This window comes from Zalophus californianus, chromosome 5 (genome assembly GCF_009762305.2).
Source record: "Zalophus californianus isolate mZalCal1 chromosome 5, mZalCal1.pri.v2, whole genome shotgun sequence".
NCBI classification, from domain to species: Eukaryota; Metazoa; Chordata; class Mammalia; order Carnivora; family Otariidae; genus Zalophus; species Zalophus californianus.
Genome location: NC_045599.1, coordinates 27,047,079 through 27,069,600, shown reverse-complemented (window position 1 = coordinate 27,069,600; position 22,522 = coordinate 27,047,079). Strand labels below are relative to the sequence as shown.

Below are 22,522 nucleotides of genomic sequence, written 5' to 3'. Positions count from 1 at the left end.
CGGAGAGAGCCGTGCTCGCACTTGGGGAAGCTGTGCCAGTCCATCAGGCACTCCCCGGCATCACCGTAAGTAGCAGTGACCTGGGAAGTATGAGCCTAATTGGAGGGAGAGAGTGTGTAAGGGATTTAGTTGGCCCAGTGGTTCCTAAATATGTCCTCACGTAGGGATCCCCTGGGTAGTTTCCAAAAATACTGATGCCTGGGTCCCAGCCCCAGAGATTGTCATTTAATTGGTCTGGGATACAGCCCGGGCTCTGGATTGTGTAAAGATCCCTATTTGGGAACCCCTGGGCTTGCCTGTGGAAGAAAGGCAGACAGGACAACTGCTTCTCCCCTCCTGTCCTCCTCAGCATCTATTCTTCAGGGGGAGGGAGGGGGACGAACCTCTCATGTGCCTTTGCCCTGAGCCAGGGCCCCTTCTGGGAGGTGTGGGTGATTCAGGCTGGCCTGGCTTCCGGGACTGGTAGATGTAGGGCAGGCATTTCTGCAGCTGAGGAGTGATGTGCAGGGTTGTTGGATCACCCCTGTTGTGTTCTCACAAGCATCGCGTGGGAACTGCCCTAAATCTCATCCTACAGCTGAGCAAACTGAAGCTCAGGGAGCTGCCCGACTAAGGAGCAGGGGAAGGATGGGGGAGAACGCTGGTGGTTTTACCTGGAACTCTGAGACAGGCTACTTACTAGGTGAACAGCAATCCAGCTCGGCTGACCATGGGTGCATTTCTTCCTTTTTGATTCTGTTATAAAAGAAAATTGAAAAAAATCCTTATTGTGCCTTAAAGGCTTTTTAATTATATATAACTCATTTAATTTAAACTACTCTAAGTTCCATTTTTAATATAAGTTTTATAATGGTACAGTGAAAGTGCCTTCTAATCAAAGTGTGTTTGGAGATTTATCTCCCTATACAAAAGCAGGTACCCCTGGGAGCCCCAGCCAATTATTTATTCAGACAGCAATCAAAAATCAGCAAGTACTGAGCGAAGGGCACAGTGGTGGAAGCTCATGGGAGTGCAGAGGCATCAGAGAGGTTCCTCCTGGGGCGGGGGGGGTCTCTGAGGGTTGAAGGAGCTGGGTCAGCACACGTAGCCTGCCTTTGTGATGCTCACTGCCATTTCTGGGACAGATGTTTCCACTTCTCACTGCTGATGCTTCAGCTATGAGAGGGGAGATGATGCAGAGTGGGGCTGGCTTCTTGGTCAGGAGGGATGACTGAGTGGTCCTGAGGAGGGAAGATCAGGCCCCAAAGGGATTGGTTTCGACTGTAGTCACAGCCCCCTGGCGGGGGGGGGGGGTGTCTCCCTGACCACCTATCTAAAATAGCCAGCCCTTTTACCTTCGTGATTCTGCACCCCCCTATTTTATTTGTGACCATGGTGCTTCTTACCCTGACACATTCTGTAAATTTCATTTGATTGCTGTCTGTCTCTCCACATCCGATCATAAGTTTCATGAGGACAGAGACTGTGCCTATCTTGGTGCTGCTGTATTCCCAGGGCAATAAGTTGTTATGGCCTGAATGAATACATGAAGGAATGAAGGGGCTAGTAAATGTCAGGAGACCATCAGGAACGTTGCCAAGAGCCCTGGGTGAGGAGCTGAGTGTCTTGGGGGGGACTCATGGTGGTGGGCATAGCAGGCTGAGGCTTCCCTTGGAGGCTGGGAGTGAGGGAAGAGAGGTAAAGGGAGAGGGCAGGGGACGCCCAGGAGGTTGGAGGGGCCACCGGCCAGGCAGGAGGATGGGAGGAGAGGGACCTGTTTCTGAGCAGGAGGAGAGACTCTGGTGGGGCTGCTGAGATGGAGGAGGCTTCTCTGTCCCGTCGAGGGCAAGAACTTGGCCCTTCCTTAGACATCCGTCGCTTTAGGGACATGCAAGCTGATTCCCATCAGGCACGGCCCAGGCTGGCCTGCAGGCCCCCCTTTCCCCCTTGCCCGTCACCCACCCTCAGGCCTACCGTGGCTCTGGTAATTTTTGCACATTTATATCAGGTACTTGCTGTGACACCCCTTCCCCCATGCTCCGTGTTAAAAAAAAGAGGAATGAAATGAGACCTGAGGACTGTGCTGAGGGCAGTGGAGGAGGCAGCTGGTTTTCCTTTTTTTCTTTTCTTTTTTCTCTTTCTCTTTTTGTTTTTGTTTCTGTTTCTAAATAGTCTTCAGAGTGCAGGTCTTTCACCTCCTTGGTTAAGTTTATTCCTAGGTATTTTATTATCTTTGGTGCAGTTATATATGGGATTTTTTTCTTCATTTCACTCTGATGCTTCATTATTAATGTATAGAAATGCAGTGGATTTCTGTACTTTGATTTTGTGTCCTGCAGCCTTACTGAATGCGTTTATCGGTTCTAGTAGTTTTTTGGTGGAGTCTTTAGGGTTTTCTATATATAGTATCATGTCATGTGCAAATAGTGAAAGTTTTACTTCTTCCTTACCAGTTTGGATTCCTTTTATTTCTTTTTCTTGTCTTATTGCTGTGGCTAGGACTTGAGTACTGTGCTGAATAAAAATGGTGACCGTAGACATCCTTGTCTCATTCCTGATCTTAGAGGAAAAGCTCTCAGCTTTTCATCATTGAGTATGATGTTGGCTGTGTTTTTGTCATATATTATGTGGAAATGTGTTCCCTCTTCACGTACTTTGTTGAGGGTTTTTTATCATGAATGGATGTTGTAGTATGTCACATGCTTTTTCTGCATCTGTTGAAATGATCATACGGTTTTTATCCTTTCTCTTATTGATATGATGTATCATGTTGATTGATTTATGAATATTGAATCACCCTTGCATCCTAGGAATAATCCCAAGTGATCGTGGTGAATAATTTTTTTAAAAATGTATTGTTGAATTCAGTTTGCCAATATTTTGTTGAGGATTTTTGCATCTATGGTCATCAGAGATATTAGCCTGCAGTTCTTTTCTTTTTGTGGTGTCTTTATCTGGTTTCGGTATCAGGGTAATGCCGACCTCAGAGAATGAGTTGGGAATTTTTCCTTCCTCTTCTATTTTTTGGAATAGTTTGAGAAGAATAGGTATTAACTCTTCATTAAATGTTTGGTAGAATTCACCTGTGAGGCCACCTGGTCCTAGACTTTTGTTTGTTGGGAGTTTTTTTTTTTTTTTTTTTAATTACTGATTCAATTTCATTGCTGGTAACTGGTCAGTTTTAGATTGTGTATTTCTTCCTGCTTCAGTTTTGGTAGGTTATGTTTCTAGGAATTTATCCATTTCTTCTAGTTGTCCCATTTGTTGATATCTAATTTTCCATAATATTTTCTCATAATTGTTTGTATTTCTGTGGTATTGGTTGTTATTTCTTTTCTTTCATTTGTGATTTTATTTGAGTCCTTTTTTCTCTCTCTTTTTGATGAGTCTGGGTAAAGGTTTATGAATTTTGTTTCAAAGAACTAGCTCCTGTATCAACCTGTTCTGTTTTTTTATTTTTTATTTTTTTAAGATTTTATTTATTTATTTGAGAGAGAGAGAGAATGAGAGAGAGAGAGAGAGTGCGCACGCATGAGGGGGGAAGAGTCAGAGGGCGAAGCAGACTCCCTGCTGAGCAGGGAGCCCGATGCAGGACTCGATCCAGGGACTCCAGGATGATGACCTGAGCCAAAGGCAGTTGCTTAACCAACTGAGCCACCCAGGCGCCCGTGTTCTATTTTTTTTTTTTTTTTAATTTCTATCTTATTTCTGCTCTAATCTGTATTTTTTCCCTTTCTTCTGCTGGTTTGGGGTTTTGTTTGTTGTTCTTTTTCTAGTTCCTAGGTATAAGATTAGTTTGTTAAGGCATAGATTATTCTAAATCTCATCTTGGTCTTACAGCTGACACAGAGAAAAAAAATGTGGCGGATTTGAATATCATCTTAAACAGGTTGATGCTAAGTTACATCATCTATTGGCTGGTACCTGGAGGGTATAATGAATAATTAAAATGTGAACTTCTGTCCCCTTTTCTCCCAGAGGCCATCTGTCTTCACTCCCATCTGTCCTCCCCTGAACACCCACAAAGTGGTCTTAATTTTCTTACAGCATGTGGTCTCCTGGAACCGAGCCAGCGCAGGAGAGATGCTTATTTGGTAGGACAACTAGTGGACATGAAGCCTCTCCAAATGAGGAAGGCATCCAGGGTGTCCCTATTTCTGTGGAAAGTGATCTGAAAAAGGAAAAGTTTGGAAAGTCAGGCTTCCATGACAACCAGTGTGCTCTGTGACCCTCATGGAGAACCTCACTTGCCCCCCATTTCTCACCAGGAGATCTTGAAATAATCTGAATTCCATTCTTGCAATAAATGTGTTGAAGGTCTCTAATATGCCAGGCTCCGTGCTGGGGTGAGAGATGAATGAGTGTGGACCATCGGGGAGACAGATGCCGCTCTAGAAATGGCAATCCAGCGTGACTGTCGCTTGTGGTGGTTAACTAGCTCTGCACATAATGGGCTGGGCTTTGTCTAGCCAGCTGGTGTCCCCAGAGATGACAATAGCTGTTAATGAAGCCCACCCTCAGGTGCCAAGGTAGAGCCCCATGCTGCTAACTGTTAGGATGGTCTGGCACACTGTGATTGCTTGTTCTGAGGCAGTTATGTGGATTACTTTCTAAATCAAAAAGTTAATTAGTTTTTCATTTGTTGGGTTGTCAGAGAGAGAAAAACTGGAAAGTGCCCCTCTCTCCTCCTTGGTCTCATAGTCTTGTGCAGGTGATGATGTTGAACAAGGTGGACTGATTGATGAGTCATTGACATTTAATCCTTCAGATGTGATTTCATGTTTACTTGTATTGTCACTTTGGTAGATTTGCCACAGCAGACAGCCTTAAACTCAGGGCCAACTTCTCTTTTTTAATTGTACATGAATAACCTTTAACACATAGCTTTAATACCTAGAATTTAAAATCCCTAAATCCTCATGTAATATTCTATTCATGCCTTACTTATAAAACCAAGAAAACTATCATCCAAATTATCTTAATTTCTGAAGGCCTAGGAAATATCCTCATACTCGATTTTCTGTCTGGTGCCTCATAATCACTATTAATACCTTTTCTCTTCAGAGTAGCACAGCTTTCTCCTGTACCGGGCGCTCTCTGCTCCCCATTGGAAAGCACTGGGCTGAGCTGGCTATTAGAATCGGCCCGTGGTCCTGAGACGTCCCCTAATTGGCCCTGGCTGGCCTGTCTGGTCGCCCATCTTACAGATGGGTAAGCTGGAGTGGGAGGGTCTAGATGGTTCCTCCAAGGCTGCACTGGTGGGGCAGTTACTGCTAAAATCAGGTCACTCGGGCCTTCTGCAGGCTGTGACGGTCTTGTTTCACATTGTCCCCTGTGGAACATGATAAAACTGATGTTCTTCAGAAGTGTGCCACGGAGACACTATTGGCAGGTTCATAGTGATGCTTTTTTTTTTTTTTTTTTTAAACAGATGCCTTGTACCTTAATTGTACAGAGATTTCTTTGATATTTTTTCAAAATCATCCATACACGGTCTCTTCCTTCTGTCTTTATAAACTCTCTGTTCCTGTGTGAACACCAATTTACTTACACTGATCAATTTTTGTTAGATAGGACATAGAAGGGACACAGAGCTTGCTAAGGGTTTCTCCATGGTTCAACCCCAGAGGGTCGGAGAAGGTCACCTCCTTTGTCTATGTGGCCATGGCCAGCCCCATCCTTCCCTTTCTTGGTCTCCTGAGAAGGGCAAGTGAGGCCCCACCTGATAAGGTAGTCTGTGGGCAGGGCTGGCTGAAGGTGGAAGGGCCCGTGCCCTGTGCCCAACTTCCTCAGCTCCCTAAGCATTACTGAGGCTTAGTGCTGCTGGCTGCACCCCGGCCCCCTTTAACACACCGTGAAGGCATTATGGCAGTCTACTAGAGAGGACACACATCTTTCTACCCTGTAGAGCTCCTGGGCATGTGACTCGGTTCTATGCAAGGTTCAGAGATGAGCTCTGAAGCTCTATTTTTACTTGGCCTGATCACCACCTCGACTAAGTGGTATTTCTCAAGAGCCCGCACCTCCTTGTTTGGAGATTTCCTTGAGCACCTGCCATGGGTCCCACAGGACCCCAGGAGGCAGCGGATGTTCAGGTTATCCGCCCCCCAACAAAACAATCCTATTGTTTGCTGGATACTTCAGCTTGGCTTTCAAAGTAGCCCTTGAGTTTAGGGTTAATCCCCTAATCCTCTTGTCATCTGGCTTTGAAGACCCAGACATGATGTGCTGGAAAATCTAACAATGTGGCCGTTTTCCTCCTGCCTTTAACTGAACCATATAAATGAGATAAAGCATACAAAGTGGTTGATTTGTGCTCAGTAAATGGGAGCCAGTAACAGCATACAGGCTACATAAGGCATCACTTAGCTGTATTTTGTCAGGCCAAGTGAAGACTTTAATTGCAGAATGGTGTCTTGCTAGTGGTTAAAGTTTTTAACTTTAACTAACATTTAACTTTAAATGAAAGTGGTTAAAGTTTTTAAAATTCAAATGAATAAATGAAAGACTGGAAGAAAGGTTGTTAAAGAAGCATTCATTTTAAGAGCATCTCAGATATGAAAAACTTAGAATTTCGATGTCAGAATTTCAGTAATGATTAGTGCTGAATGTTAGCAAAGCTTTGATCTCAACTGTACCAAATGGTTTATAAATCGAGCACGTGGGCTTCCTTGTGTAGCCTCTTCCAGCATTTGGGGCCTGAGGAGCTCTGATGCAGGGGGCTTCTCCTGCTCCTGTGGTGCTGGCCCGAGACACTGTGTGTCCTGGCCTCACTGTCAGGACATGGGTGTGGGCAGAGGGCCAGCAGCTGACCACCTCCGTGGACCATGCCGCATCTGCCCCAGATCCGCATGTGCTTTGTGTGTGAGGACCTGGCCATGCTGAGCTCCACTCATCTTGGTGCTTTCATGTCATCCTCTTCTTGGTCATGGATGTTTTTGATCCCCATCTTTCTAACCCGCAGAGCCAACATTTTCCCAGAAGCCACCAAATCCCATTCCTTTTCTGAGTGACAGACTGAGGCTTTCCCTCTAAGCAAGGAGAGTTGGCCACGTGGATGAGGAGGGTGCCTTTGGTCTGCGGCTGTGCTCCACCAGCCTTTTTCTGAGCCCGACACACAGCCTGAGACCCCTGAGCACAGCCTATGGTGGATGTGACAACGATCCGGGGATGGAATCTGAGGGTCCTCATTTATACTCTTGGAGCTGCTCTCAAACTACTTTTTGGGAGCTGAGAATCTGTAATAGATTTCTGGATTATGAAAAATATTACTCAGCACTCACATTATATTGATTCAAAAATAAAGATTATGCAGTTGAACTGCACAGTAAAATACAGCTTTTTGGAATGGTAATTTTTTACTTAAATTCTTCTCCATTATAGTGGAAGATAATGGATTCAGGAAGGGTACAATGAGGAATAAAGCTGTTGTATTGTATTGGTTAAATGACATTTAAAATGATTTGGCTGTCAAATTCATGGAAAGGTTATGAACAGTGAATGAAAAATCTAAAATTAATTCCCTACTTCAAGAAAGTGTGATTTATACCATAATAAAATTAGATTTTTAGTTAAAGAAATGTAGTCATTAAGTAATGCCCATGCACTAACTCTCTATTTATAACCATCTGGTTTGAAGGTTCGGCAGCAAATAATCTCTTCCTTAGGCAATGCATCCAAGGCCCTGGGGTCATTTATGCCAGTGAATTTTGTTCTGTACCGTTCTCTGTGACAGTTTTTTGGGGGTTGCTTTCTCAAGAACTAGAGAGGCAGGTTGTTATTTAGCCTCTATAAGGGATGGAGCCGTTGAACTCATTTGCCTTCCCAGATGATCCCGTCCCCTCTCCGCTTTAGTCATCTCCGTTAATGGTGATAGCAGTGACGATGCCCACCGCTGCCCACCACCTGCATGCTGCCCACCATGCAAAGCACGGTCCAGGCCTATTTTTACTTGGCCTGATCACCACCTCGACTCTATGAGGAAGGCACAGCACCGCCTTTGTTTTACAGAGGAACGCACTGAGGCTTAGGCAGATGAAGGCGTTCACCCACGGTGGCAGGGGCCCGGCTGGCAGGAATAAACCAGGATCCAGCCCACATCCCCTTGCTTCGAGTCTCAACTCTTAATCCCTGTCATAGGTCTCCTGAGTCCTGGCTGAGCGTTTGCTCTGAGGCAGCAGAGTGTGCTGGTAGCATTTCTGAGATTGACGTGTAGCCCTGACTTGGCCCCTTAGCACTGGTGTGATGGTGAGCAGGCTGCGGCCTTTCCCTCCGTCGGAACGTCCTCCTCTGCATATCAGGGAGTGTGATTTATGTCCTCTATTAAACAGACTTCTGATTGGTATGGTTGGGTACTTTGCTCTAGTTCATCTTTTAATTTTAATGGAAGCATATCAGATATACAGAAAGTACACGCCTTACATGTAGAGCTCAGTGGATTTTTACACAGTGGACACACCCATGTGACCTCCATCAAGATCACAAGAACATTGCCAGCACCCCAGAAACCACCTTCAGTGTCCCCTCAGCCATTGTCCTCTCAAGGGTGACCCCCAATCTCTCACCAGAGATTGCTTTTCTTTGTTTCTGCACATTATAAAAACAAAATCCTACAAACTGTACAGTTCTCTGTCTGCTTTCTTTCCCTGGACGTGAAAGTTGAAATCCCATCTGTGAGGCCGACTTCAGTTACTGTTCTGTTCCTTGTCCAAGCAGTGACGTTTCCCACTGAGCGGCCACGCCAGCATGCATCTATCCGTGCTTCCGGCCGTGGGCATCCTGGGGTCCCCCATTCTTGCCTGTTGCGGGCCGTGCCGTGATGCGCAGGCGCGGACCCTGTTTGATGCGCAGGCAGAGCAGCTGATGCCGGGCACTGCCACAGAAGCGGAACTGCTGAGTCAGGAAAAAAGAATTCACACTGTTTAAAAAAAAAAGAACTTAATAGAGGGAATTGGTTGAGCAGGTATTAAAGGATCAAAAAGATAAAAAAGGACCCCCTGAGATAACGAAGAGTGCCGACAGCAGGGAGCCCCATTGCACTGACACTCAGACCAGTGAGGAGAGTCCTACGGGGGCTGGTTCCTCAAGACTACGAAACCACAGTTGCTCCGTGTCCTTGCACACATTTGATGTTACCGTTGTTGTTGTTTTAATTTTTTTTTCCTGTGGTATATAGCAGTATTCCCTGTGGTTTTAACTTGTGAAGTTCCTTTCCAAGTCCTTCGCTCCTTTTTCAAGTACGTGATTGTATTTGTTTTATTTATTTACACAAGTATTTTCTATATTCTGCATGAGTGCTCTGTCAGCTCTGTGTGTTGTGAATACATTCCCCTGACGGCTTGACTCTTCCCTGTCTGAATCTTGTCTTCTAATGAACGGAAGTCTTCATTTCATAAAGACCAGCCTATCATTCTTTTCCTTTATGGTGCTACCTTTCACATCCCATTTAAGAAATACTCATTTTCTTAAAGGTCATGAAGATAATCTCTTAAGGTATCTTCTGGGGACGTTAAGTGTTGTACCTTTCATATTTACACCTGCAGTTCACCTGGAAGTGACTTTTATGTATGTTGCAATGTAGGAGGTTGAGGTTCATTTTTTTTCCCAAAAAAATTTATCCAATTGATTTAGCACCCTCTATTGAAAAAGCCATCCTTTCCCCCATTGTATTGCATTCACACCTTTGTCATCCACTCAGAAACTGGGTATGTGTGATTTCCTGCTCAATTTCAAATTCTGTGTCCTTTCCTTCCTGTCTTCTTTCCTTCCCGTCCTCCCCTCTTCCATCCAACCTTCCTTCCCTCCGACCTTCCTTCTATCCATCCGTCTGTCCTCCCTCCCTCCCTCCTTGCCTGCCTGCCTGCCTTTTTTCCTCAGGCTTCTTAGGGATCCATCAAGTTTATTCATCTTTTCAAAGAACCAACTATTGGCTTTAAATTTTTATGGTATATATTTCCCCCTATTTCATTGATTTCTACTCCTATCATATTTGTTTCCTAATACTTTTCGCAGGCTTAAATTGTCCTTCTCCTAGTTTTCAGAGACAGATGCTTAGGTCATCAATTTCTAGCATTTATTGTTTTCTAACATATGCATTTCAGGTTGTATTTCCCTTGAAGCATTGCTTTATCCACATGCCACAATTTTTTTAAGTGCTATAAGTCACTTGTCCTTCATTCCAAAATACCTTATTTCTTTTGTGATTTTCTTTTGGAAATTATGTGATATACTCATATATAAATCCATGGGTCAAATATGGGGAGATTTTTCTCCATATCCTCCTGTTATTGGCTTCTAATTTAATTTTACTCTAGTCACAAAACTATATTTGTTCTCTATATGATTTTAGTAATTTGAAACTTGCTGGAACTTCTTGATGGCTCAGCATATGGTCAGTTTTTATAAATGTTGAATGGACAGTTGAGGAGAATGTGTAGTATGCAGACATTGGTTAGTGTTTGATGTACATCTTTGTCATCAACCCAGAAACTGGGTATGTGTGGTTTCCTGCTCAATTTCAAATTGTGTACATTTTCTTTGTTTCTTCCCTTCCCTTCTCTTCCCTTCCTTTTTCTTCCCTCCCCTCCCTTCCCCTTCTTTCCTTCCTTCTTCCCTTCTTTCTTTCCTCTCTTTCTTTCAGAGATGGATGTAGGTCAAGCTTGCTAATGGTGAGGTTCAAATTTTGTAGATTCTTACTGATTTATTTCCTCTACTTATTCTGTCACTTAGCGACAGATGTTTCTTTAACTCTTGGACCATTATTGTAGATTTTTCCATTTCTTCTTTTAGTTTTGACTTTTTGATGTTTAAGCTATGTTATTGCTCTTCTCCAAGTTTAGGATTGCTATGCATTCCTGTTAAATGGTCTTATTATTATTATGAACCATCTCTTTTTGTCACTAATAACAATTCTTGCTTTGGAGTCTACTTTATCTATACCAGCTTTCTCCTGGTAGGAATTAATAATGTTTATCCTGTCTCTCTTTTTACATTCAGCTTTTTTGTATCTTTTTATTTATGGTATGTCTCTTATAAGCAGCATATTAATGGATTTTGTTTTATCTAGTATGTCAATCTTTATATTGGATTATTTGGTCTCCTTTTATTTAAATGGAATTAAATTTAACACATATTCTCTCTATTCTTTTTTTGAAATTTTATTTTATTTTGTTAGCTTAGTCACCATACATTACATCATTAGTTTTTGATGTAGTGTTCCATGATTCATTGTTTGCATATAACACCCAGTGCTCCATTCAACACGTGCCCTCCTTAATACCCATTAGGGGGCTAACCCATCCCCCACCCCCCTCCCTTCTAAAACCATCAGTTCGTTTCTCAGAGTCCACAGTCTCTCATGGTTCGTCTCCCCCTCTGATTCCCCCCCCCTTCATTATTCCCTTCCTACTATCTTCTTCTTCTTCTTCTTTTTTAACGTATAATGTATTATTTGATTCGGAGGAACAGGTCTGTTATTCATCAGTCTTACACAATTCACAGTGCTCACCATAGCACATACCCTCCCCAGTGTCCATCACCCAGCCACCCCATCCCTCCCACCCCCACCACTCCAGGCACCCTCAGTTTCCTGAGATTAAGAATTCCTCCTATCAGTGAGATCATATGATACTTGTCTTTCTCTGACTGACTTATTTCACTTAGCATAATACCCTCTAGTTCCATCCACATTGTTGCAAATGGCAAGATTTTGGGGTTTTATGGCTGCATAATATTCCATTGTGTATATACCACATCTTCCTTATCCATTCATCTGTTGATGGACATCTTGGCTCTTTCCACAGTTTGGCTATCGTAGACATTGCTGCTATAAACAGTAAAATACATGTACCCCTTCGGATCACTACATTTGTATGTTTAGGGTAAATACCCAGTAGTGAAATTGCTGGGTTGTAGGGTAGCTCTATTTTCAACTTTTTGAGGAACTGCCATACTGTTTTCCAGAGTGGCTGCACCAGCTTGCATTCCCACCAACAGTGTAGGAGGGTTCCCCTTTTTCTGCATCCTCACCAACATCTGTTGTTTCCTGGCTTGTTAATTTTAGCCATTCTGACTGGTGTGAGGTGGTATCTCTTTGAGGTTTTGATTTGGGTTTCCCTGATGCCGAGCGATGTTGAGCACTTTTTCGTCTGTTGGCCATTTGGATGTCTTCTTTGGAAAAATGTCTGTTCATGTCTTCTGCCCATTTCTTGATTGGATTATTTGTTCTTTGGGTGTTCAGTTTGATGAGTTCTTTATAGATTTTGGTTACTAGCCCTTTATCTGATATGTCATTTGCAAATTTCTTCTCCCATTCTGTCAATTGTCTTTTGGTTTTGTTGACTGTTTCCTTTGCTGTGCAAAAGTTTTTATCTGGATGAAGTCCCAATAGTTCATTTTTGCCCTTGCTTCCCTTGCCTTTGGCGATGTATCTAGGAAGAAGTTGCTGCGGCTGAGGTCGAAGAGGTTGCTGCCTGTGTTCTCCTCAAGGATTTTGATGGACTCCTGTCTCACGTTTAGGTCTTTCATCCATTTTGAGTCTATTTTTGTGTGTGGTGTAAGGAAATGATCCAGTTTCATTCTTCTGCATGTGGCTGTCCAATTTTCCCAACACCATTTGTTGAAGAGACTGTCTTTATTCCATTGGACATTCTTTCCTGCTTTGTTGAAGATGAGTTGACCCATAGAGTTGAGGGTCCATTTCTGGGCTGTCTATTCTGTTCCATTGATCTATGTGTCTGTTTTTGTGCCAGTACCATCCTGTCTTGAGGATGACAGCTTTGTAATAGAGCTGGAAGTCCGGAATTGTGATGCCGCCAGCTTTGCTTTTCTTTTTCAACCTTCCTCTGGCTATTCGGGGTCTTTTCTGGTTCCATACAAATTTTAGGATTATTTGTTCCATTTCCTTGAAAAAAGTTGATGGTATTTTGATAGGGATTGCATTAAATGTGTAGATTGCTCTAGGTAGCATTGACATTTTCACAATATGTGTTCTTCCAATCCATGAGCATGGAACATTTTTCCATTTCTTTGTGTCTTCTTCTGAGTACAGATTCTTTGCCTCTTTGGTTAGATTTACTCCTAGGTATCTTATGGTTTTGGGTGCAGTTGTAAATGGGATCGACTCCTTAATTTCTCTTTTTTCTGTCTTGTTGGTGTATAGGAAGGCCACTGATTTCTGTGCATTGGTTTTATATCCTGCCACTTGACTGAATTCCTGTATGAGTTCTAGCAGTTTTGGGGTGGGGTCTTTTGGGTTTTCCACATAAAGTATCATGTCATTTGCAAAAAGTGAGAGTTTGACGACTTCTTTGCTGATTCAGATATCTTTTGTTTCTTTCTGTTGTCTGATTGCTGTGGCTAGGACTTCTCATGCTATGTTGAATAGCAGTGGTGATAGTGGACATCCCTGCCATTGTCCTGACCTTAGGGGAAAAGCTCTCAGTTTTTCCCCATTGAGAATGATATTTGCTGTGGGTTTTTCATAGATGGCTTTTATGATATTGAGGTATGTACCCTCTATCCCTACACTGTGAAGAGTTTTAATCAAGAAAGGATGACGTACTTTGTCAAATACCTTTTCTGCATCTATTGAGAGGATCCTCTGGTTGTTGTTGTTTCTTTTATTAATGTATTGTATCACATTGATTGATTTGCAGATGTTGAACCAACCTTACAGCCCAGGAATAAATTCCACTTAGTCATGTTGAATAATCCTTTTAATGTACTGTTGGATCCTATTGGCTAGTATTTTGGTGAGAATTTTTGCAGCCATGTTCATCAGGGATATTGGTCTGTAATTCTCTTTTTTGATGGGGTCTTTGTCTGGTTTGGAGATCAAGGTAATGCTGGCCTCACTGAAAGAGTTTGGAAGTTTTCCTTCCATTTCTATTTTTGGAACAGTTTCAAAAGAATAGGTAATAATTCTTCTTTAAATGTAGAATTCTCCTGGGAAGCCACCTGGCCCTGGGCTCTTGTTTGTTGGGAGATTTTTGATTATTGCTTCAATTTCCTTAGTGGTTATGGGTCTGTTCAGGTTTTCTATGTCTTCCTGGTTCAGTTTTGGTAGTTTATACATTTCTAGGAATGCGTCCACTTCTTCCAGATTATCTAATTTGCTGGCATATTTTTGCTCATAATATGTTCTTACAATTGTTTGTATTTCATTGGTGTTGGTTGTGATCTCTCCTCTTTCACTCATGATTTTATTTATTTGGGTCATTTCTCTTTTCTTTTTCATAAGTCTGGCCAGGGGTTTATCAATCTTATTAATTCTTTCAAAGAATCAGGTCCTAGTTTCGTTGATCTGTTCTACTGTTCTTTTGGTTTCTGTTTCATTGATTTCTGCTCTGATCGTTATTATTTCTCTTCTCCTGCTGGGTTTAGGCTTTATTTGCTGTTCTTTCTCCATCTCCTTTGGTTGTAGGGTTAGGTTGTGCATTTGAGACCTTTCTTGTTTCTTGAGAAAGGCTTGTATTGCTATATACTTTCCTCTTAGGGCCGCCTTTGCTGCATCCCAAAGATTTTGAACAGTTATGTTTTCATTTTCATTTGTTTCTATTAATTTTTTTAATTCTTCTTTAATTTCCTGGTTGACCCATTCTTTCTTTAGTAGGATGCTCTTTAGCCTCCATGTATTTGAGTTCTTTCCGACTTTCCTCTTGTGATCGAGTTCTAGTTTCAAAGCATTGTGGTCCAAAAATATGCAGGGAATGATCCCAATCTTTTGGTACCGGTTGAGACCTGATTTGTGACCTAGGATGTGATCTATTCTGGAGAATGTGCCATGGGCACTAGAGAGGAATATGTATTCTGTTGCTTTGGAAGGGAATGTTCTGAATATATCTGTGAAGTCTATTTGGTCCAGTGTGTCATTTAAAGGCTTTAATTCCTTGTTTGGTCTTTTGCTTAGATGATCTGTCCATTTCAGTGAGGGGGGTGTTAAAGTCCCCTACTATTATTGTATTGCTGTGGATGTGTTTCTTTGATTTTGTTATTAATTGGCTTATTTAATTGGCTGTTCCCATGTTAGGGGCATAGATATTTAAAATTGTTAGATCTTCTTAAATAAATAAAATCTTACAAAAAGGGGGGGTGCCTGTGTGGCTCAGTTGGTTAAAATTGTTAGATCTTCTTGTTGAATAGACCCTTTAAGTATGATATTGTGTCCTTCCTCATCTCTTATTATAGTCTTTGGTTTAAAATCTAATTTGTGTGATATAAGGATTGCCACCCCAGCTTTCTTTTGATGTCCAGTAGCATGGTAAATGGTTTTCCACCTCCTCACTTTAAATCTGGAGGTGTCTTTGGGTCTAAAAATGAGTTTCTTGCAGGTAGCATATTGGTGGGTCTTGTTTTTTTATCCAATCTGATACCCTGTGTCTTTTCATTGGGGCATTTAGCCCATTTACATTCAGGGTAACTATTGAAAGATATGAATTTAGTGCAAATGTATTGCCTGTAAGGTGACTGTTACTGTATATTGTCTGTATTCCTTTCTGGTCTATGTTACTTTTAGGCTCTCTCTTTACTTAGAGGATCCCTTTCAATATTTCTTGTAGGGCTGGGTTGGTGTTCACAAATTCTTTTAGTTTTTGTTTGTCCTGGAAGCTTTTTATCTCTCCTTCTATTTTCAATAACAGCCTAGCTGGATATAGTTTTCTTGGCTGCATATTTTCCTCGTTTAGTGCCCTGAATATATCATGCCAGTCCTTTCTGGCCTGCCAGGTCTCTGTGGATAGGTCTGCTGCCTATCTAATGTTTCTACCATTTTAGGTTACAGACCTCTTGTCCCAAGCTGCTTTCAGGATTTGCTCTTTGTCTGTGAAACTTATAAGTTTTACTATGAGATGTTGGGGTGTTGACCTATTTTTATTGATTTTGAGGGGGGTTCTCTGTGCCTCCTGGATTTTGATGCCTGTTTTCTTCCCCAGATTAGGGAAGTTCTCTGCTTTAATTTGCTCCAGTATACCTTCTGCTCCTCTCTCTCTTTCTTCTTCTTCTGGGATCCCAATTATTCTAATACTGTTTCATCTTATGGTATCACTTATCTCTCGAATTCTGCCCTCATGATCCAGTAGTTGTTTCTCTCTCTTTTTCTCAGCTTCTTTATTCCCCATCATTTGGTGTTCTGTATCACTCATTCTCTCTTCTGCCTCATTTATCCTAGCAGTTAGAGCCCCCATTTTTTATTGCACCTCATCAATAGCCTTTTTGATTTGGACTTGGTTAGATTTTAGTTCTTTTATTTCTCCAGAAAAGGATTCTCTAGTATCCTCTATGCTTTTTTCAAGCCCAGCTAGTATCTTTATAATCATCATTCTGAACTGTAGTTCCGACATCTTACTAATGTCCATATTGATTAGGTCCCTGGCAGTCGGTACTGCCTCTTGTTCTTTTTTTTGAGGTGAGTTTTTCCATCTTGTCATTTTGTCCAGAGGAGAATAGATGAATGAGAGAACAAAATGCTAACAGGGTAACAACGACCCAGAAAAATATACACTAAAATAAATCAGAAGAGACCTGAAACCAGGGGGAAAAGAAAGGGAAAGAAAGGAAAAAAAAAAAGAATATGATCAGGCTGGTGAATAGATCAGAGCCACACACTAGATTTTGGGTGTATTTTGGTTTGTAAGAAGAAACTGCCTCCCAGAATTTTAAAGAAAGAAAACTTATATATGTACAAAAATAAGGGATAATGATAAAGGGATGGAATATGACTGTAAAGATGAAAATTATAAAAGATTTTATAAAAGGAATTGATAAGATAGGAAGTTGGTTGAAAAAAGAAGAAGAGAAATTAAAACAACAACAACAACAACAGAAAGGAGAGAATGTGATCAGGCAGGAGACTAGAACAGAGCCATACACTAGAGATTTAGGGTATATTTTGGTCTGTTAGGAGAAACTGTATCCCAAAATTTTAAAGAGAGAACAACTTATATATATACAAAAAATAAGGTTAACTACAACGAAGGGATAGAATATGACTCTAAAAATGAAAATTAAAAAAGATTTAAAAAAGGGATTGATAAGATGTTGGTTGAAAAAGGGAAAAAGAAAAATTCAAAAAAATAGAAAAAGAAAAAATAAAGAAAATTAAAAAAATTAATTTTGAAAGACTAAAGAATCATGGTAAAAAAAGCCATAATTTCTATGTGCAGTATTCTCTTAGCGCTGGAGTTCTGCCGTTCTCATTGATCGGTAAACTTGGTCTCAGCTGGCTGTTTGTGCTGATCTTCTGGGGGAGGGGCCTGTTGCCGTGGTTCTCAAATGTCTTTGCCGAAGGCAGAATTGCCCTGCCTTTGCTCCTCCGGGCTAAGCAATCTGCTCGGGTTTGCTCTCTGGAGCTTTTTTGTTCCCTGCCATCTCCCGGTACAGCTTTGGAGGATGAGAGTGAACATGGCGGCCTCCCATTCTCTGCCCCAGAGGAGCTGAGAACTCGGGGCCCCACTCCTCAGTGTGCCCCCAGAGAAAAGGAGTCAATCACTCCCGTGTCCCCGGTCTCCAGCTGCACTCCGTGCTCACCCGGCCTGTGACCGAACGTTTCTATCTCGGGCACCCGACCCTGTGTGGAGTCTCCAAACCCAGCAGATTCCTACCGTGCACTATGGCGCTGCTCCTCCTGGGGGAGGAAGGGGAGTCTCCCCGGATCTGCTGCTTGTTGGGTCCCTGCTGGAGGAGCAGTGGCCCACCTGTGCCATGGATCATGGTTTATGGCAACCCCAAGCTGAGAGCCCGCGCCTCGGCTCCGTCTCTGCAGCCAGCTTCCCCGCTCCGATACCTCGGAGCTCTGCCGCACTCAGGCACCCCCGGTCTTTCTGTGACCCCGAGGGTCCTGAGACCACACTGTCCCGGGAGGATTCCACCCCCCGCTTAGCCACTGGAGCGACGTCCCTCAGCGGAGCCGACTTCTAAAAGTTCCGATTTTGTGCTCCGCGGCTCTAGCGCTTGCCGGTAGCGGCTAATGGAGGCCCCCTCCCCCGCCGTCTATTTTCCCGAATATCGCCTCGGATTCACTTCTCCACACGTCCTACCTTCCAGAAAGTGGTCGCTTTTCTGTTCAGAGGGTTGCTACTATTCTTTCCTTCCATCTCCTGTTGAGTTCATAGGTGTTCAGAATGGTTTGGTAACTGTCTAGCTTAATTCCTGGGACCAGACGAAATTTAGGTCTCCTACTCCTCCGCCATCTTGCTCCTCCCCCTATTCTCTCTCTTCTTTATTCTCTTTTTTCCTACCCTTTCTTGTCTTCCTTTGGATCAGTCAGATTTTTTGTTGTCCAACTCCTTTGGCCTTATTTTACCACTTTCTGAACGTAGAAAGCCATTCTGATACTTCTGTTCCATTTGACTTCCTGACCTTTTGTGATCATATTGTCATGTATTTTTCTATAAATTTTATTACCTTAAAGGGCATTATTGTTGTACTAAGCAGACAAAAATAGATTTATCCCTTTTTAAGCCTTACTGATGTTCTTTATTCCTTCTTGCAAAGATATGCATTCATCTGAAAAATTTCCTTTTGTCCAGAGTGTTCCTTTGTGTTGCTCTTAGTGGTAATCTGCTGGCAGTATATTCTTTCTATTTTTGTTTATCTAGATAAATCTTTATTTTGCCCTGTGTATACCCGTATTTTCCCTGGGGATAGAATTCTAATTTTCAGAATTGTGAAGATTTCATTCCATTATTTGCATTTCCTTTATCGGTTCCATGGTTATTTTCTCCTGCAAAGTCATCTATGGTCTTGTTGTTGCTCTTTTGTGGATAAGTCCTCTCCATCCCCACCACCCACCCACTGCCTGATTTTGAGATTTTCTTTTTGTCTTTGAATATTTGACTATTTTTCTATGAGTACCTAGCATTGGTTTTCTTTGTGTTTGTCTTGCTTGGGGTTTATAGAGATTGCTAAATCTTTGGCTTGATGTTTTTCATAAATTTCAGAAAATCCCCAATTGACATCTCTTCAGATATTTGTTCTGCCTAATTTCCTCTCTCCTTTCACTTTGAAACTTAAATTACGTGCTTGTTGGATCTTTTCCCCACGTCCTCTAATGTCTCTTATACTCTTTTCTTTATTTTTCCACTCTTTATTTTCTCCTTTCAGATCTTCAGTCTGTTTATTTTCTGGTGATCTAGCTTCCAGCTTCCGATTCTTCTTTTTAGTTGTGTTTAATCTTCTGTTAAATCCAGCTGGTGAATTATTTGTTTAACTTCTGGTTCTAGAATTTTCACTTGAGTCCTTTTTAATTGATTGTGATTTTATGATGAAATTTAGCATCTTTTATTTTCCTGAACAAACTCGTCCCCATTATTCTAGAGCCTGTGTTGGATAGTTCTAAAGTCTGGATAAAGTGTGGGTCTCTCTCTCTCTGCTGTATTTTTAATTGGATTTTAATCATTTGATCTCATTTTCTGCCATACCTAGTAATTGTGGTCTGGGTGTTGGACGTTATGTATGAAAAATTGTGAAGCCTGTGGACAATTTTGTTTTCCAGAGAGGATTTACTTCTCTTTGCTAGACATAGAATACTGGCAGATCATCTTGATCTGCTAGGAATAGAAATTGGTGGAGAGTAAACGATCTCAACAAAAAGTCAGCCGCATTTACCGGGGCCACTTTTTCTTGGCAAGCCTAATTTTTTGTCTCCCTAGCGCCATTATAAGTACTAAAATCTATGCTTAGTTTTTCAGCTGATTTGAGACAATTTTTTGCTTATTTCTCATCTTCTTGCCCTTTATATGTGCAGCTCAGACACAATTATGTAACTCAAGAGGAAGCTGGGTGCAGATTATTGGTCTCATTTCTTTCTGGTTTCCTTTTCCAGGATTTCAGACTCTCAAGTTCTAGCTGCTTTGGTAGCCCCAACTCTGGTATCTCCCAATTCAGCGAAACTCCTTTCAGCTCTAAAACATTACTTTTTGTTTGACTTCTATGCAGAACAGCCAATGCCCTAAGGGGAAAACTGGCGCCTCAGTGGACTTTTCTGCTCTCTGAATACTGACTCTTCAAGTTCTGGCTGTATTTGTTTCTCTGATATGCCTTCAAAAACTTTTTTTTTTTTTTTAATCCAACTTTTGTAGTTGTTTTTAGCAGAAGGATTGGTCTAATGCAAGTTCTTCTTTCGTAGCCTGAAGTAGAAGTGTCTCTCATCTGACTTCACACTACCTCATGAATTAAGTAGAGATGTGCATAAGCTTTGTTATGTGCATAAACTTTGAAATTTGAATCCCAGCTGGCCACTGACCAATGTGTGAGAACTTGGATAAGCTTAACCTCTTTGGCCTTTTATTTCCTCACCTTTTAATCAATATGTGAGAAATGAAGTTGAAGAGACCTTTAAAGATCAGTGACTTCCACTTAATTAAACTATTTCAGAGCATACTAAAAGGAAAACTTGTGAATTCATTATATGAAGCTGCTATCATTTTAATTCCCAAGTCTGAGAAAAAAATGGCACCTAAAACTAATAGAGCAATCTCATTTATGAATATTAATGCAAAAAATATATTTAAAGTAATAAACAGAATCCATCAATATTTTTTAAGAAGTGGGTCATGATTAAGAAATGCTTATTCCAGAAATACAGAGATAGGTGAATACCATGAATTCTACTAGAGCTAAGGAGAAAAAGAATTATGATAATCTCTCTGAAAAAAAAATTGGCTAAAATTCAACACACATTTTATTTTCTATTCAACAAATATGCATTGAGCAACTGCTCTCTTATAGCACTGAGGATAGCACTGAAGATGCAAGAATGAAAAAGATACTGGCGCCATCCCAACTCACATTCCAGTGGAGAGAAACAGTCAATAAATAAACAAGTAAAAGGACAAACTAGAACATCCATTTATTTGAAAGACTCAATAAAATGTGCATGGATTTCATTAATGTGATAAACATACCTTGGGCCAAAAGCCAGCATTTTGTTTCCCTTTGATAGGGAAACACTAAAGTTTTCTTCTTAAAGTCAGAAATAAGTCCAGTATGCCCATGGACACACCAAATTTCCACAAAATTTAACATTAGATTGAGGAATTAGCGGAAGCAAAAAGACAAGAGGAAGACATGAGAGACCTAAGAATTAGAAAGAAAGAGATAAAATCATAGCTATTTGAAGATTACATCAGTACATAAGAGGAAACCCCAAAAGAATCAATGGAATAACTATTACAAACAATAAGAAATTTAGTCAAGTGGCTGGTTAAAAATCCATATATAAAAATCATTTGCACTCATACATTCAAATAAAAAGCAGTTAGAAGATAAAATGAAAGAGAAATTCTATTTATGATAACAAAAGATATACAAAAAGTAAATATTCAGAATACATATGGAAAATTATAAAATACTCTTGAAAGAAATAAAAGTAGACTTGAACAAATGATGAAAAATACCATGTTGTTAGGTGAGAGGATACAACATTATGCAGATGTCAGCTTTCCTTAATTTCTAAGTTTTGTACAATTGCAATAAGACATCCCTAAAGTCTTCTTGTTGAGGTGTACAAGTTGCTAAGTTGCTTATGAATTTCCCCTGCTCCAAAAATACTAGTGACTTCCATGGATGTGGTACCAGCCCCTGCAGCAGAGAGCTGAGGAGCAGTGTGGGAGGGGCTGGCTTTGTTTGTGCAGTGATGCGCCTTGCAGCTTACATAGCTCTCATAACACTGAGTGCTCTCCATGGTCCCTCTTCTGAACCCTGATCTGGTGAGTACCCCTTCAGGAGCCAGCATTCTGGAAGCTCATTTGGTTAACTGTGCTGTGCTGATGGGCTGCAGGCCTGTAGCATGTGTCTTCCATTGGTTTCCACTTGGGCTTTTGACTCATTACAGGTGGCAGTCAGAGAATGTAATTTGGGGAAGGGGGATGCACTTTTAAGTACCTCCTCGGTTTCATCCTTCATATTGCCTCTGCTTTCTGACCCCAAGGGATGCTAGACAAGAATACTAAGGTGTGAAAGACAATGCCATTTGCTACAAAAGTGGTGGTGCTGAATGGTCTTCTTTGTCATGATGGCAAGAAGTTGGCCCAAGTTAGGTATTTTATTTTCTCCTCTTTGGTTGCTAGCATGGATTTTTCAACTTTTTCTCAATATTAGATTTTTTATCCTAAAGTGGTTATTTATGATGAATTGTAGGTACTTTTTACTCGTTGTGAAACCACAGTATATGTTTCCAGCCTTTCCCTCCTATTACTTCTCACTGGGCCTTTTCCTGCTTCCTGCACATACCCTGTACTCTCCGCTCACCCTGCCTTTTCTTAAGCCTTTCTCTCTTCCTGGTATACACTCCCTCCCTTACTCCTGTCTGAAAGCCTGCCCATTCTTCAGTGCTATTTCAGAGGTTCTTTTAAAAACCCTTTTCTTTATGTATCCACCTGAATATGAATATACTGGTATTTTTCAGGGTAAAACTACCCCTTTACTTCTCAGTAATTTGTGTTTGTTCTGTAGCCTCCTGTTCAACTATGAATGTTTTCTTTTCTCTTTTTTCCAGCTATGAATGTTTTCAATGTAGGAATTCTGTCTGTTTTGCTTATATAACTTC

The 22,522-nt window shown here is 41.4% G+C and overlaps 1 protein-coding gene across 1 annotated transcript in view; it reads left to right on the top strand.

Moving 5' to 3' along the window:
- The window catches only part of FSTL4 (follistatin like 4), a 403,664-nt gene that overhangs the window by 23,941 nt on the left and 357,201 nt on the right, over nt 1-22,522 (top strand). The gene's annotated exons all lie outside the window — the stretch shown is intronic.